Raw genomic sequence first — 17,294 nt, forward strand, 5'->3', positions numbered from 1 at the left:
TACAAAGTGATTACAGATTTAATTAGCTGAGGACCTTGCTTCAGGGAGACTCCTAAATCCATATTGATATTTCTGCTTAGTTTGGGCGATAGAGGCCTCAGCTCCGTGATGGGGACTAACACGGGAGGCTGCAGAAAATAAAATATAATGAAAAGATGATTTGCAACTTTTACCCGCTCCTGTTTATTTTTTCCCCTGGGGCTAATCATTTCGTTGCAGCATGATGCCGAGAATTATGCAGAGAGCAAAGACGCTGATCAATGCTGTCTCACTGCTACAGCCTTGGATGTAAACAGGCCCGCTGTCAGGACAGCAGCTTTGCTGGTTCTGACATGCAAAGATGTTATACTAAGCTGCTGATATTTATTAATCCCAAATTTATTTATTATTTTTCAAAAACTGGCCTACATGAAAGGAATGGAGCTGAAGCGAAATTGTCCTACACCACCTTCTTTCTATACATACAACAATGCAGGCAAGTACGTTGGGGTGTACATTTTTGCATTCGGACCAATACTGATGCCTGTAATTTCGTACCTTTACTCTCTGTGTGATAACAGAACAGGTGTGCTAATGTCAGCTGTTGCAGTATACCTGGCATTCGGGCTGTATTACACGGTACACTCTTCTGCGATGTGTTTTATTCTGACCAGGTGTTTCCTCAGGTTTGACATGTTGCCCTGGTCAGCTCTATTTCTTGCATTACAGATATTGCACAAGTGCTGCCCTGTCTCACTGATCCAGAGGTGATGTCAGCACTGCTTCAGTCAGTTTGCCAAAAAGAACAAATTTCAGTCCCAGCCCTACTGGCAAGGACTGTGATTGAGGTTGGCACATGCGCTTAGAGTTAGGCAACCAAAACCCACGTGGACAGTAAGACAGTCTTTCTTATAATGACATAATTGCCCTGGATGGGCTGATGTTGCTGTATGTAAGTTAATGCCACAGGTATAACCAATCAAATTGTTCCTCTTGCAGTGAGACTTACTGCAACTGTTTTTACTGTTTTTGATGAAAAATTAATTTCTGGACCTGTTCTGGTTCAAGATTGTCCTCTCCCTGTCTCCAGGGGTACTACAGTTCAAATTTAGATGTCAAAGACCAAGTTGCAATGCAGTTTGAAAGCAAGAAATCGTTCCAAAAAGGAAGTCAAAGAAGGTTCTTAGAATTCTTAGTCGAGCCACCACTATGCACCATGGGAGTAGAAGAAGAAGCAGAGGATATCTGTTGTAAAACACAACGCAGTCACGAGGAACGAGGGGCTCTTAATAAGCAGTCTAACTCTTGCTTTGTTTCCGCTGGAACACTCCCTCCCTTGTTGTTGCTATTATCCTATTACGATTCAAAACATTTTCTTTAACGTGAAATCCTGCTGGGTACATTAGGTCCAGCTGAGTTCTCTGAGGGATGCACAGAGGCTCGCTGGGAAACATAGGAAGTCACGTATAGCACCCGAGCTTGAAGAGAGTGTTCCAATTATGAGAGGACGAGAAGGATCTTAAAGAGCGTACCGTAATGTGCCAGTTTTAGCATGAAAGCCTTCGACAGAACGGTACCGAAAGCTCAAATTAAAGCTTTTCAGCCAACATATTTCAGATGATAGGCCTTTCTTTCACTTATTTCTTTTTTTAGCATCACATTCTCTTAGGCACGAACACTTAAAAGCACCGTGCTGTGGGTTTCTTTTCATCACGACTGTACCGAGCATACAGTGCACTGCTGAATGGCAGACTGGGGGAGCTGCGAGGTAACATGCCGGAGCCGGGGAGGAAATGAAAATGAGGGTGGAGAGTATGGAGGTGTCAGAGCGGCTCGTCAAACTCCCCGCACGTACGATGAATATTTCACCACTGACACACAGCAGCTTCTCGGCTGCACCCCTGGAGAGAGACAAAGAAAAAGAAACAGAGACAAAAAGATTCTCTAGATAGATAAATAGATATATAGATGTATGGATAGATAGATAGATAGATAGATAGATAGATAGATAGATAGATAGATAGATAGATAGATAGATAGATAGATAGATAGATAGACAGACAGACAGACAGACCGATAGATAGATCCCCTCACCCCCTTCACCCCACATGTATACCTGTCTCAGGCTTCATCTCGCAGCCCTGAATTTCACGAGGCAGGGCTGACAGGAAGAGCTCTCCACAGCTGACAGCGTTGCCTTTCAGGGGCTGTCTGAGAGCTCACCCACATCACACCAGCGGGTAACGCCCAGGACAGAACAAGAGACACACCACAGAGTGCTCTCAAACATGCCCGCGTGAGGAAAATGTGATGCAAGGAGCGTGCACAAAGTAAGGAAACTGCCATTTAGCGTAAGGGTAGGAACTGGATGTGGGAATAGGAAACAAACAGACTGTAGAGCCGTCGCGTCCTGCGGCTGCACCGAAGCACAGCGGTGCTTTGAATTAAAAGCTAATGTCAGCACTCCTGGAGTGACAACATGCTGATGATTAGCAGGTGCGTTTGCTGAGATCACCACCTTTTCTTTGCATGCTAACATTTGCTGTATAGCCCGTATGAAGAGTGCAGCTGAGGGTGATGGGAGATATTGTGCAGGTAGTCGGTCAAAAATAAAAGATTGGAGAAAATGGAAATTTTGTGTCTAGAATGAAAAGTGAAGATTAATTTGACCCATTCAAATGAATTCATCCTGAGGTTAACATGGATTGGGCGAAAAATAAATAAATAATACTGTCTTTGGACATATATTACAATAGCAATTTATGATTATTGGGAATTACCATGTTTGCATCACTATTTTCATTTTCACTGAGCCAAAGAAAAAACATCCTCTCCTACATCTGGAGAACAAGGTTTGTAGGCCAGAGCAACTCTGACTCTGGCCGTGTTGCAGTTTTAATCATATTTTGACAAGCTGCGCATCCCTAACGTGAACGCACCAAATTTCACAGCAATCCATCAAATAGTTGGGAAATATTACCCAAACTACAAATTCATTCATGTGGCTATGCAAGACAAAAGTCTAGTGATCAGCAAATTCAGCAAGATTTTGTTTGGGGCAACCATGTAAAATCAGTCCCAATGCAGAGGTCAGAGGTCAAGATCACCATAGTGGTGAGTAGAACTGACATGATACTATCGAGCATCGAAAAATACCTTGTCATTCGAGAAACTTCAATGCCGAAGGAATTAATCTCGTCAGTGTCAGTGAGCCAATGAGCATGCAGCAATGCTGTGCAGGAAAACACCAGATTATGCCCAGAGACAGGGCTCACCACGTGAATGTGTAATGTAATCTACTGATATCAATCTTTTGGACAATACCCAACCCTAGTTTTTCCTTTTGGCCTCATGGATATCTGAGCATGTTTTAATGGTCATCCATCCAAACTTGCTGAGATATTTCACTGACGACTAAAAATGTCCACCTCATAGCGGTGCCGTAGGAATAGTCAGGGGATCATCACTATCAGTCAGCTTAATCCCTTTGAGGAGCATCAGCGTTCATACCAGATTTCATGGCAGAACATTCAATTGTAGTCGAGCTATTTAAGTCTGCGGACTAACAGACGAACAGACCAACATCCCTTGAGCCGCGCCAGTAGTCATCACCTATTCTTTGGTATCTCCGGAAGGCTTTGTAGACGCCTGCCAAACAACGCTTGGTGAAATGCCAATGCTGCTGGTACAGTAGACAAAGTCATCCATCCCCCAGAAAACACATTTGACTGGTAGCTGGCGCTGATTTTCTGTTCGACTAAGATGAACACACAATGTACAATGGTCCAAGTCACAACCTGCCTCTGCTCAGTGGAGGCCACAACATACATACACAACTATATACTGAGATAATCACGCTCCAGTAATCGGATAGCTTCCTCTGCAGGGAGAAGAAAATTCAAAGCAAGAAGTTCACCTCTTAATGTTTTGCCTATTCAAGTATCACATTGTGGAGCCACAAAAACCTACTTCTTTGCACAGAATACCAATCGATTGCTTTTTACAGCAAACATTTTCAAAGCAGAGACAACAAACACTGCGGCAGCAAAATACCTCGCTCGTTTGTGACTGTGTGATTGCTACAGAGCAATGGTTCATTTCCAGTGTCAGACGGAGCTCCTGGAATTCAATTTTCCCCTTGGGAAACTTTATTAATTACATGTTCAAGATATATTGAATGGACTCCCTTTCATTGTCAGGGGCTCCGAATGTCCTCTTCACCTCCAACACTACTGCACCTACTGGATCTTTTAAAAAAAAAAAAAAAAAAAAAAAGATAATAAAAATGCAAGCCAACGCCGTGCAGTTAACTGTCCGAGGCATGTGTTGCAATGAATAGATGGCTACATTTTGGCGGCTTCGTGTTGAGAGCTATGTTATGATTTAAAGATTGCCACGCCGTGCTGATCAATACGCCCGGGCCAGATGAGCCGAGGTTTACAGGGGGCAGCAGAGGGAGGAGGACCACTAAAGCGGTAAATCTGACCAGAAGCACTTACTTCCACTGCGTATCCTATGGGCCATTATCGGTGGGTGTGCTCACACATCAAAGTGGCAGGGGTCTTCCGGGCTAAAAAGGAATAAGAAACAAAGGGCCATTAAATCACAGCGAGAGACCTGGCTCAGAGCAAACACACACATGAACACACCTAAACACTGCGGTGTGAGGACTGTGAGGGGAGTTTAGGGCCCAAAGAGAAAGATCGGGGGGGGGGTGAGAGGGAGAGAAAGGGAGCGCGACATTGATTTTCCCCCTCTGAAGTGCCACTTCATCATTCTGTGAGACACACTCTATCGATCCCCCGCCTTTAGTTTGTTTGTAATTTTGGGGGCTCAAAACCGTTCACAAAGATAGATCCTCTTATATGCCACTTGCCTCTGAGATGAAGAATGGAGGGATCAAAGCATGCGTGGAGATGGCCTCATTTTGCTAGGTGCCCCTCACTCAGTTGGTTTTCGTGGCTCGGTTTTAAAAGAGGAGCTTTGGAGGCAGATGCGGAGGGACTCCATTCACCTGAGCGTTTTATCTTAATAATATGAAGCCCAAGTCTCGCCATAAAGTTTACGTTTTTCATGCATTAAGTGCACCTGCATTAGTAGCTTCTAAGACTACACAAGAGAAACCCTGTTTTACAGCACTTGAAAACCATAAGGAGGAAAGTGTCCCAACACTCTCTTTTTGCCTTTCTTCTTCTCCTCAGTGCTCTGACTCAGTGAAGATTGCTTGGATTAGTCACCATGAGCATGCTGTGTGCAGTTTACTAACATCACATTACATAACTTCTGGACATAGAAGTTCATCCTTCGAGCAATTACCTCCCGCTGCCATTTGGAGCTGAAAGCACTGCACGACGTTGCCAAGTGCAGTTTTCACTGAAAACCTCTAAAGCCCTTCAAAAAGTTCTTCACTGCATCGTTTCTTGTTACTTCCCTTGACTGACTTTTTCATGCAAATGATTCTCAGTGAACATCCTGAACCTTTAGTCCACAAAAATGTTAGTTTGGTGGTTTCACACCATGGGGCGTATTTTGTGGCTTTTTACTCACTAAGCTGCACACGCCAAATCAAAATTGTATAGATCGTTGCATAAAATACTGCACACACACACACACACACACACACACACACACACACACACACACACACACACACACACACACACACACACACACACACACACACATTTACACTATGTATGGCAGCCTCAAAAACTAAAGTTTGGGCCATTGTTGCCTCCCTTGGTGAGACGTCAGATTTTGTTTGCTCATGTTTTTCGACTTGTTGGTCAGGATTTTTAGCAATGAGAGTTGCAACGGTATGAGATTTTCACAGTGAGATGACCCTCTCGGACAATATCTGTTATCATTTGGGTTTTAAGCTTTCCTGTTTTATTTTGTAGTTGTATCCTACTGTATTGTTTTCACTTTCTACTTGCTGTTCACCTGTGTTTCCAGTGTCTCTCCATCTGCACCTCGTCCCCTCATTAGTTCAGTTTGTATTTGGGCCTGTGTTGTTCCCTCACTCTTTGCTGGTTTGTTTGTTTCCATCCATGTGTCTCTTGTGTTCCAGGGCCTTGCTTCTTCCCTGTGTTTCTGATGGTTTTCAGTTTTTTCCTCGGGTTTGTATCTCTCTTTAGTTTTTTTCCCTTTCACTTATCTTTTTCTGCTTTTTGTCTTTTGCTTTTCACTTTTTTTGTTTTCAACCTGCCTGCCTCCATGTGTCTGCATTTGAGGTACAGTTTTGAACTGTGACAATATCATGGTTTCGCTATATGAAGGTCTATGTATGGAACAATTATTACAATCATTATCAATTAAAATAACACTTACATTAATAAAACAGATGGGGATGTTGTTATTTCACTAAATATTATGTCCTGATGGATATGAAACTTGATATAAACTTGAAATATTCAATTTGTAACAATACTTAGTGGAACTCAATTCTTTCACTGATACTAGGTTTTTACGCTAACCCCAGATAACTGTGATTAAGTTGGGGACGCATGTTTTATCAAATTGAATGGAAAAGCAATCAAAAAAACTAGAAAGATAAGACACAGGCTGTAAGAATCACTTTGTAATGTGAACAATTTAGTGAACAATAAGTGTGAACAATTTAAAAAATGGGTAACTGAAGCCTTGAGTTTCTGTTTAGTTGTGGGTTGTGGGGCGGATGCTACATGTTTCAGTCGGATAAACACTTCTCTCCTGGAGCGAACAGAATAGGTTTTCACTGCCAACATTATGCTGGTTGGAGCAGATTCATCGCAGCAAACCGTTTTCCACTGTGACCTCCACTGCTTCCAGAAAAATTCTCAACCTGAGAGACAGCCACCCACATACAGCCTTACCTCAACATCTCATCTGCATTTCATCATACCCCTACTCCCCCTCATATTCAGAGCGACGGAAGGCTATCACCTCAGAACACCTTCAGAGATCCCAAGAGAAGACATGAAGGTCATCATACTACAGCACACAATACAGGGACTGCAGGAAAACATCCTTCAACCAGAGATATTCAGTCCTGTTCATCGAACAGCACAGAACAAACAAACAAACAGAAACACCCACACACACTCTCAAAAAAAAAAAAAAAAAGACAAAATGTCTGAAGTGTTCCAAAGTAAAACAGTACTTTCACATCATGCTGTTCTCTCATACTCATGTTTAAAATCAAGTTTAGTTTAGGAGGGTTTTTGTAATCCATTCTATCAACCGTGTCAACCCATTTCCCTGCTCTTACTCAGGTGGAAATTATTAACGAGAAAAATACACTATGTATTAAATAGGTCAATCAAATAGCGTACTTGAAGTTGATGAAGAGATGTGAGCAACGTTTTGTTAGGAGTGCAACCTTGTTTCCTTCATTGAATTAATAACCTTCGAACACATTTCATATCGGCATTAAAAAAACACCGGATCCCTATTTAAATCACAGTTAATCTACTGATCACGAACCTTATCAACTGAGACATCTAACTTCCTTCCATTGGTCAGGGTGTCTTAAAGCAGCTACAATGCAAAAAGAAGAAAAATGCTCGGGATTCTTATGAGAAAGAAAATTATCAGTATCAGAATCTGTAGTTTTAAAGCCCTTTCACGGTGATTGACTACCGCTAAATATTTACAACCTCTAACCAAACACTACAGAAGCTGATTTCATCCTGATCTGCACACATTCAAGATGGGTGACTAATCAATGATGGTGCATCGTGATTGGCTGCAACATAAGCCTGCAGATTCTTGGGATTTAGTGGCACATGAGAGCTACTGTTTAAACAGAAGACAACAAATCCATCTGCTGGTTTCTATCGTGCAGCATTTCCATTCACTGTTCAGATGGTCTATCTAGATGCAGAATGTCGGTTCAGAGTCAATATATGCTCACAAACTTTAAGCTGCAGTGTCAAGGCTGTTGCCTCTTTCATCGCCTCTGTCTCTCAGCTTTTAAAGTGGCAAAAAATAAAAAAAAGAATTCTTGCAAATTAGCTCATCATAACATCAAAATAATAAAGCCATAAAAGGATTATCTGTCAAGCACAGAGCGTAAGTGTCAATTGTGCTGAGCCCTCTGATGCCATGTGGAGAGTGAAGCAAATGGTTTCGACAGTTTCACTGTAATGAACCTCCATCCTCGCGGTTAACAGTGGTGGAGTGACTGACAGCCTCGGCGCTCTGGGTGGAGGTCATCCATGTGAGCTCGGTGCCGCATCCTCCAGATGCTCTTGCCATATTTGCTGCCTACAGGCAGTCTATTTGGGGTACTTCTTCATTTCCTTACTCCCCAGGTTTTTAAAATGTCATTTATATCTAATGGCCGTGCTCATTAGCTGCATCTGAAAAACACACTCTGGTCATTACCAGCTACATTTGCAGTCAGGCTTCATGCCGGATTCTCTTGTTTGAGTCATCCGTCACAGCCCCGTTCTTTGGCAGTTGGCAACACAAATGACGCAAAACGCAAATCTTCTAATTATCTGCAACTATCTTTATCTCTTTACATCACTTGTGAATCTGTTTTGACAAGGCCGCTTTATCAGTGTAGCGAGAAACCCAATCCGAAGCAACATCCATCATGCTGAAGCTGCCAAGGCCACATGGGGGGCTACACGGGCAGTGGCGCGCTAAGAATTGCACTTTACCTTGGTGAGAGCCCCTTGTGTATGGGCAAAGTAGGAGAAGGGAAGGTTTTGCATGACTAGGACTGCGATGGAAACAACGGCATTCAATTCTCTTTCATTATTTACCCGTACCACTGTCAGACAGGGCCAACTGTTACAAGGAGACTTAAGTAAGCTGGGGAAAATGTCTAAAGAAACCCCATCATTGTCAAGAGGATCAAAAGTTCATTCAAGAACCAAGACATCCACTTTTGTCACTGTCAGGTCTACTTGAAACAGAAGCACAGCATGCTATTTCTACCCTCAAACTGCAAAATAAATAGTTGCGTGGGTGTGCAACAGCCTGCCTGAGTAAGAAATCGAGGGAGAGAGGGTGTGGGGTGTGTGAGGGGGTTGGCTATTCTTTGTCAACTGCTCAGTGCCATTTAATGGCCTGTAAACCCCTTTGCAGGAGAAAGAACAGGCAATTAGCATACTGAGTGGATTACAAGATTGCTCTGACTCCTGGATTAATGTGTGCACTTAATCTTCTCTTTGCTAAGCGATTCTTGGATATACAGCCATTCAAGGAGAGCAAATTTTAACCCACCTTCCAGAACACAACATGAAAAGGGGTTTCTTTTATGATGGCATCAAAATTGAAGCACAGTTCCTTCATGTATTCTTAAGCCCAAGGTCAACCCATGTGATCAAGAAATTTCTGATTGCTTTTCTTACATCCCTAAAGCACACCAAGCATGTCAACAGTATTTACAGCGATGGGAATGCAAGAGGGGAGACACTCTAAGCCTCTCCAAATCATGTTAACACAGCACTCCTGTGCTGAAGTTTTGCCCTGATGTCACATCAGAGGGGAACCTAAGCTGTGATTCCGACTTAAAACAACTCACCATTAAAACAACATAGGCAGCTGTGTTGGCAGAGGTGGGATGTCTTAGGTACCTGGTAGATCATAAAAAAAAAGTTCCAGGAAGTCCAGTTGGAGTAACAGATTAATGCACTTCAAGGTTTACATTTTATCTTTCATTGTGATGATGCTGCAGTAAACAGTAGAAATGCTTTGTTCACGTAATTAAGTACTCTACTGGGAATGTGTGCTTGCATGTTTGGCCAATTTTGCCCGACGATGTCGCATTGGTCATTGTTTGGTTGGAACCCTATGTTGGTACCGCAGATGGGTCACCAGAGTGGTTCCATTCAAATGAACCTGAGCAGTGCTTTTTACATGCAGGGCTTAAGTCAGGGACCCAGCCCCGGGGGTCCGAGTGCCCCCCTATCTCTGGTGTAGCTGAGTGCCCCCCCCAGTGCTCTTTGCTTAGGCTCAAGTGCTCCTGCGAGTGTCCTGACTTCCCGCTATGTGCTCCCCGCACTGTTTTATAGGGTAGGTTGGCCACCTCGCCTGAATTAAAAACCACTTCAACCAACACCATAAAAATCATAACTTTGTATGAAACAATTTACATATATTTCATCATGAGGGAACAATGGCAGAATGTACATCAGCATATCACTGCCATACATTATTGATCATCAAATGACATGTGCCACAATCTTGGTGGCTTACCACCGCTGCTAAACCTTTTCCCTGGGCACAGACTATGCCGCTTGCCAAAAATGCTCCTCTGGTTCAGTTAAGCTGCTTCCTCCTGGCAAGGTACAGCTCAGCTTGACTTGGCTTTTTGCCTTTTTGTATTGTACCTGTGAACGGCTGCTTCTTTGTCTATCACCTCAGTCAAGGTTCCAAGCCAACTGAGCTAATACTAAAAGTTGTCGTGTAAACACTGCAGACTGTTATCGTTATGCTATTAGCCTCTTTGTGTGTGCTTAATGAGTGTTTGGTTGAGTGAGACAGGGACAAAGCGGTAGAGAGTGATGGCCAACGGGAGCAGAGCAGAGGAAAAGATTACTAGTGAATTTGTAGCACAAACCTACAGCGTAGGTTAGTTAATCAGTGAGGAAAGGCAGCTTCTCAAGGCTAAAGTAAATCGCCTATGTGTTTTTTCCCCTCAACTGCTGGAAAAGTAAAGGGTGTGCTAATGATATCACAATTAGATTCCCGTCTATGTTGAGGGAATAGTATCTGCAGTGGAAAACAAAGTAGAGAAAAGAAAAAGCAAGTTGAGCTTAAGAAACGCAATATGGGGCTGTTTCTGGTATGACTGGTCAGGCAAAATCTTACCCTAACCCTAAAAGTGTGTTTTCTCTTCTCCACCACTGTGTACCAATTGATGCTATGTCTGGCCATCAAGACTCTTCCATTTTGTGTCCTTGAACATAAAAGTCAAGCATTTGTCAAGCCCCTGACGCACAGCTACGCCACACACCACACCGTCTCCTTGATTGCTATCCTCTTGACTATCTGTACTCTATATGATAAACGTGGGGCTGCACTCCATCTCTCCACAAACGCGGGCTTCATCTGCTATCTCTGCCATCGTTCCCAAATCACCGTGCCTATTCGCTGGCTTTGATATGATCTTTAATCCGCGGCTCCCCACCTCACCCCTGGATCTTTCACCCGGAGTGTCAGGCCAGAAATGAAAAGAGCTGATATAACTTCGCACAACTATTGCTCAGTGTCAAGGTGTGGTGTCTTAAAAACGGCAAACTCAGCTCAGCTATAGCCCACATTCGGGAACACGTGCAAACACAAAGGTGTGCACACCATGGCAGATTTAACAGCAGATACTCGTTCATTCACATCGGAAATTCGCTGCAAAAACCTCCGAACACAAAAACTGCAATTACATCCAGTATATTGCAGGTGGTACCCATATGCCGATGAACTCTCACGCTGTAAACATTTTTCAAAAAAAAAAAGCTTAGGACAGCTTGTTTGCCTCGCAGAAATTTGTGTGAAAATGGGCTCGGGAGCGGTAACAGAATGCCTTGCTCGTTTCCTCTAAATATCAGGAGAGATTACCATCTTTGCAGCAATCCTCTGCCTCCATTCTCACAGATAAAGAGGCTTTCAGGATGCACTCCTTCAAAAAAAAAAAAACTAAAGAGCTGATTCACTGCAATGTGTCAAAAAGGAACAGATGGTTGAGGCACACCTCCGTTCGGTGTCCGCCGAGATGAGTGCTCCTGGTTCCAAAAGCTGGAATGGCGCGCTAAAGCTAAGGTGGGCCTTTGCTGTTTATCGTGCATCATTTTGGTGGCTAAAAGCTGTAGAAACAGGGTTAGTATTGAAAGAGAAAGAAAGCCTGGATCCCTGGACACATTAAGAATGCGTTTTCTCCTTAGAAATCAATAATGTCTCATTGCCTTGAAGATCGCCAGGAATGCCATCGCTTTCAATTTATTCATTCATTCTTCTCAATGAACACACCACTGTGATCCAGTGTTCTCCATCCCATCGGCCCTCCTTCTCCCTCCTGGTCTTTCTCCTGGGAGGTTCTTTTAACTTGTTAAGATCTCTTCTCCTACTCTTTTAACAATGGCATTTGTCTGTGTATAGAGAGAGTCCTCCAGTATGGGACCCTGGAGTCTGTCTGTGCTTTATTGCATCACAGGCAATGAGTTCAGACATGTTTATTTTCCCCTCATCAGGCCGTGATTTGATATGCAGCACTGCGTGATTATTTCCTGCGCGCACATCCTGAGCCTTGCTTTATATAAGCACCGAGCTGAGATGAGGAATCATTTTGAATCCACCCACTGCCCTCTGACATCCCTGAAGGCTTATTGTGTTCACCTCCGAGGTGCCCCGTGACTCAGCAGGGTGGAAAGCAGCGCCTTTTGCACCGTCGACTTAATATGTCTATTCATTCCCCTAAATTATCTAAATTAGCTATAGGCCGTAGGAGTGTAGCAACTCTCAGACAGCTGCCACCTTCTCTTCAAAGAGCGAACACAGGACACTCAGACATCACACACAGCAACGAACCTCCAGCTGTGGGGTAAGCAGTCGAAAAGAAATTACAGATTGAGAAGAAACCTTAGGGAATAAATGGCTGTTGCCAGATGTAGTTTTCGAGAGTTGGCTGTGATGATATTTCCATCTCCATGTGCCTGTCAAACACAGCTGAATGGTTTTTCGGTCTGAGTCATCACGCTAAATTAATTTGTTTGATAGGCAGAGAACTTTGAAAGGAAATTCAAGTTCTTTTTCTTTTTACCCTACCTACCCCTACTGCTTGTTCCTGTGCACCCAAAAACGGGGTACACAAAGCTCCGTTATGTCATCAGTATTTCTCTGCCACTGCCTGTATTCTGCCTCTGAAAAACCTCCATTGGGAGGGCCATGCAGCCCTAACACTCAGCGCTACCCCTAGGCATGATCTCGCAAAACAGAGGAGTAGTGCAAAGTGGTATAGGCAAAGTGTGTCTTGGGACTGGCCCAAAGATGAATATATATATAATTAACTAATGACTAACACATGTGCCATGACTCCAGAACTCGACAGAAATCTTAATTAGACCGATTTCCCCAGTCGATGCGGTGTACGGGAGGGTGCCAGAGTGAGTGAGATGGTGTGCAGTCGGTGAGTCTCAAGAAGCGCGTATGAGTGTGTGTGGACACTCAAAATCACTTCTGCTGAGCGTAACAATAAAACAGAGCTCAATGTGAAGCCCTCACTCAGCAACTTTAATGCTGGCACCGCGAACAAAGGGGTCAGAGCTTACAGTAATTTCTGTTCTCTCCACATCAATATATGATGCTTCACCGGGGCCAACGAGAACCTGTCCGGAGTTATGAAAGCGATCTGTTTGAGCGAGGCGAGCGGGCACACATCAGGCACCTCTCGACCCTCCGACGTTGTCGGACGTGAAGCGGCGAGGCCTTCCTGGCTCAACTACGTGTCTCCTCACAAAACCACTGAAGTCAGCTTTGGTTTATTACAGCTAATGTACCATCTGCCCAGGAGACTCCTCATTAAATATGGAGGAGATAAATAACATATCTCATGTCTGCAGCACTGAACCTAAATGTGACCAGTGCTGGTGGGTGGGTGGGTGGGGGCTGAGACGGGCCTGACGGCTCCTTCTTTATATGAGACAGTTTTTGCTACATGGTGAAAAATGCAAGTAGAAGGTCTTTAAAAGATTGCTGCTCCAGGCAGACTTGACAGATACTTTGCATCTAAAGACATCCCAGAGCGCTTGTCACATTTAAGTCTCAAACTAAGACGCAATCAATCAGGAAGAGACGTTTCACTAGCAACCACAAATCAATAGTCGCTTCCTAATTCTCCCCGGCTTTACTTTCAAATGTTTCACATTGGGAAATCAAAGGTCTACAGCGATGAGTTCTTGTAAAAATCAAGTCAAGTCTGTCTCTTTGTCAGGGGACGTAACAACACATCAGCCTTAATGGGTGTCCATTTTTTTAAACAATAGCGCGAAGAGGAGACTTGGTCAGCAGGCCTAATTTATGGAGTGTTTCATCATAAAATGGTCCATATAGTCCCTTAAAAACTGTCGGGGATCGCTAGCTCCGGGTGTCTGAGATAACACATTGACCACCTTTATAAACTCACCAGTAATGCAAAGTAATCTCTTTTGTTTGTCTATTTCCCCAGACAATTAAATTCTCCATTACTGTCGCCGCGTATTACAAGGACATATGTGCGTGGGTGTGTAGATGTGTGTGTGTATGAAAGCAGAATAAATAGCTACTCCCTTGATGCTTCTTAATTTTAGCAAGGATGGGATGCTTTATATATAAGCACCTATTTACCACCCAGAACCGCGCACATGTACTTTTATTGTAAGATAAGCGGCCGAGACAGCATTTTTGGTCATCGTTTAATTTTTCAACCATTGTAGGAAAAAACAGCAGCAGTTAATCACACTTCTCGACACTGGCCCGACTTAAAATGAATGGATAAATAATGCAAAGAGAGCTGACGGTGAGAACACATTAGTTTTATATATACACTGGACTGCAGCTCTTCCGAAAGACAATAAACATTTTTTTTTTTTTTTACTTTTAAGTTCAGTCCCTCAGCACAAGAACTGTGGAACTGAAGAATGGGTCTTTCATCTAACTTTGAGAGGTGAGCAGATGCAACTGGCTGTGCAACGGCTGTCCAATCATTTCCCTTTTATTACCGGATACATTTAGAATGCGGCTGAGTTTACATTCAATCACATACAATTCCCCCAAGTTTTAATTTTATTATCTTTTGCTCTCATTGTGGATATAATTCAGTTGCAGTAGACCAACGATGCAACATAACCAAGACACTCTGCTTTGTTTGGTCGCATAAAAGCAGTGGAGAACAGGCAATGTCTCCGAGCTGAATCGTGTCCATATTTACATCGCATCAACCCACACGGATCCCAGGAGGTTCTTTAGAGCATAATGTTAGAAATGTACAGCAATACCACAACATTTATGCAACATGTAATAAAAGGTGAGTAGCAAAAGTCTTCAGAACAGGAAAAAAAGACTGAAATTTTAATTGTCTTCTATGGAAAGAATACGATGAATTTAGTCTTTATATTGAATTCTCAAAACACTGTAAAAGTGCTCAAGTGCAGGTAACAGTTCATCTTGCTCAACTGGATCCTTTTGAAACTACTGGTACCTTCAAGTGCTGGTGTATCTACACAGTTTGAACGACCTTCTGATGAAGTACTAGCAGCAAAGGACAGGATTACCACTCATGAGTCGAAGTATGTATTATGTGTTTTACAAATGTCGGAGCCAGAGTGTGACACTTGTAATCCATTTGTATTTGTATTCAAATATGTATTTTGGTTTTTGAATCTTTTTATTGTGAACTATTTTTAAAAAGGGAACAAGCTTGCATCCATTCTTGATTTTACTTTCCCAGCAACAGTGTTTCTACTGCCACAAAATGAATAGTGTTATTTGTAGATTTCTCTTGTCGGAACTATTATGGTAAGGGTTATATTCAAAGTCATGTGCATGTGTTAAAGTAAAACCACCTATTTGAGTATTTATATTTACATATTTTTAGAATTATGTCAGAGATCATAACTCAAAAGGTCAAACACCCCCTTTCCTTATATATATATATTTTTTTTTTTCCAAAAGTTGCAGGATGAAATCAGTTTAAAGTAGCAGGTACGCAGCACTCTGCTGGACATTAAGCTGGATAAGCTTTAGGCTACAGCATAGCAGTGTGTGTTATTGAAGTGATTGGTAGAACATCAAAATATCAATGAGGGTTTTTCTCAACATTAATGCAATCAGTTATACATAATAAATTGAATTTAAAAGCATGGTTTGCTTTGGAAGATAGTTGGTTAGTAGTCGAGTCAGAAAAGGATCCAGGAAGTGATCCTGGTGATAGTTAAGGATTCCTTTTGGAGTCTTGCAGGGAGATGTTAAGGCAGGCATGAAAATCGATTTAGCATCTTACACCTGCATTCTGTTTTTTAGTTAAGGCCTCCTCTGTTTGGCTGAAGAAGAGAAGTTATCTTTCTACAAAGCTAGCAGCATTAAAACGAGCTAGCTTGCACAAAGCATTCAAATTAAAGTCTCTGCTTATTAACAGCATTGACCCTAATATAAAGTGGCAGAATGTTGAGCTTCAAAAACAGATTTGGTGAAGTTTCAAAAGTGTTTTCCCAAAGCCTTTGAATAAACTGTACACGTCGAATTGCACGAAATTGCATCATTTTTCTTTCTGCGGGAGGACCTCCATGGCCCCAGCTCTAATTATGCCCCCCCCCCACTAAAAATTGTGGTTGGCATGATACCCCTGATCCCCACATAAATCTGTGTTGTAATTTGCATCCAAAGACACTCATTTTGTGATACAGAATCTTATGAAATAACTACTATTGAAGTGCTTTTCAGCAAAATACCAGCACTGCTCTTGTGCAGCACTAACTGCTCCTGTGTGCACCTCTCTGCCTCGAGGCCTGAAAAGGAAATTATTTCTTGGCCAACCTCCCCAGTTAAATACAGGCTAAAAGGGGGGTTAAATTGCCTACTATAATGTACAGGAAAAATTGTCATGCCTCAGCACAAAATGGATAGCAGGTCCTTATTACACTGACTTGAAAGACTTGTCAGTCTTTGACAGCACACTGTGCTGACTTTCCAACAAGATTCAGTACAGTGTGTGCTCCACTGTACAGTATGCAATCTAATTATTCAGTGATGAAGCCACTTGTGTCCCTGCACATTTCTAGAAATACATCCTCATAAAAAAGCCAAGAAGCAAAAATAGCTCATGCACAATAGAGCAATTAAACTCTAAACATGTCTCTTTGAATCTCATCTCTAAGCACACTTGAAGCATGTCCGGAAAGAGTTTCAGTATCCCTTCAGCCCTCATGGTCAAGCTTTTATGTTTTCACAGAGGAATAACATGTCAGAATGTACCCAAGACATTAGTAAATTCTACTAAGCAGCTGTCCAAATGTTCTTTCTCTGCACTTTTCTCGGAGGCATTTTACTCTCTGCGATGCCAAAGAGAATACTATGAGCTGAAAAGTGCTCCCTGGAGTGTTTTTTTTTTTCTTCCCCTCTACCACTGGGCACATTGGAGAGCTCTTTGCAGATGGACACATGCTGTGCAGCCTCCTCGTGAAGAAAAAACCCCAGGCAATATTTGGGGAGGCACACTGAATAGGCAGGAGGCTTCACTGAAACCTCAAACAGCAAAGGCTGCTGAAGTCAGCTCCTGGCATCGCACTGTCTCTGCACACCGTCCTTTGTTTTTGCCCTCAAATGTCACACTGTATCAAAGTTACAGCATACCG

The 17,294-nt window shown here is 42.8% G+C and overlaps 1 protein-coding gene across 2 annotated transcripts in view; it reads right to left on the bottom strand.

The window, feature by feature from the left end:
• The window catches only part of LOC119025165 (alpha-1,3-mannosyl-glycoprotein 4-beta-N-acetylglucosaminyltransferase C-like), a 104,636-nt gene that overhangs the window by 53,188 nt on the left and 34,154 nt on the right, over window positions 1-17,294 (bottom strand). For both annotated transcript variants that reach the window (XM_037108569.1, XM_037108568.1), the window contains exon 3: window positions 4,479-4,549. The gene's annotated coding sequence lies outside the window, so the exon portion shown is untranslated. The remainder of the gene's footprint in view (window positions 1-4,478; window positions 4,550-17,294) is intronic.

Source organism: Acanthopagrus latus, chromosome 8 (assembly GCF_904848185.1).
Source record: "Acanthopagrus latus isolate v.2019 chromosome 8, fAcaLat1.1, whole genome shotgun sequence".
NCBI lineage: Eukaryota > Metazoa > Chordata > Actinopteri > Spariformes > Sparidae > Acanthopagrus > Acanthopagrus latus.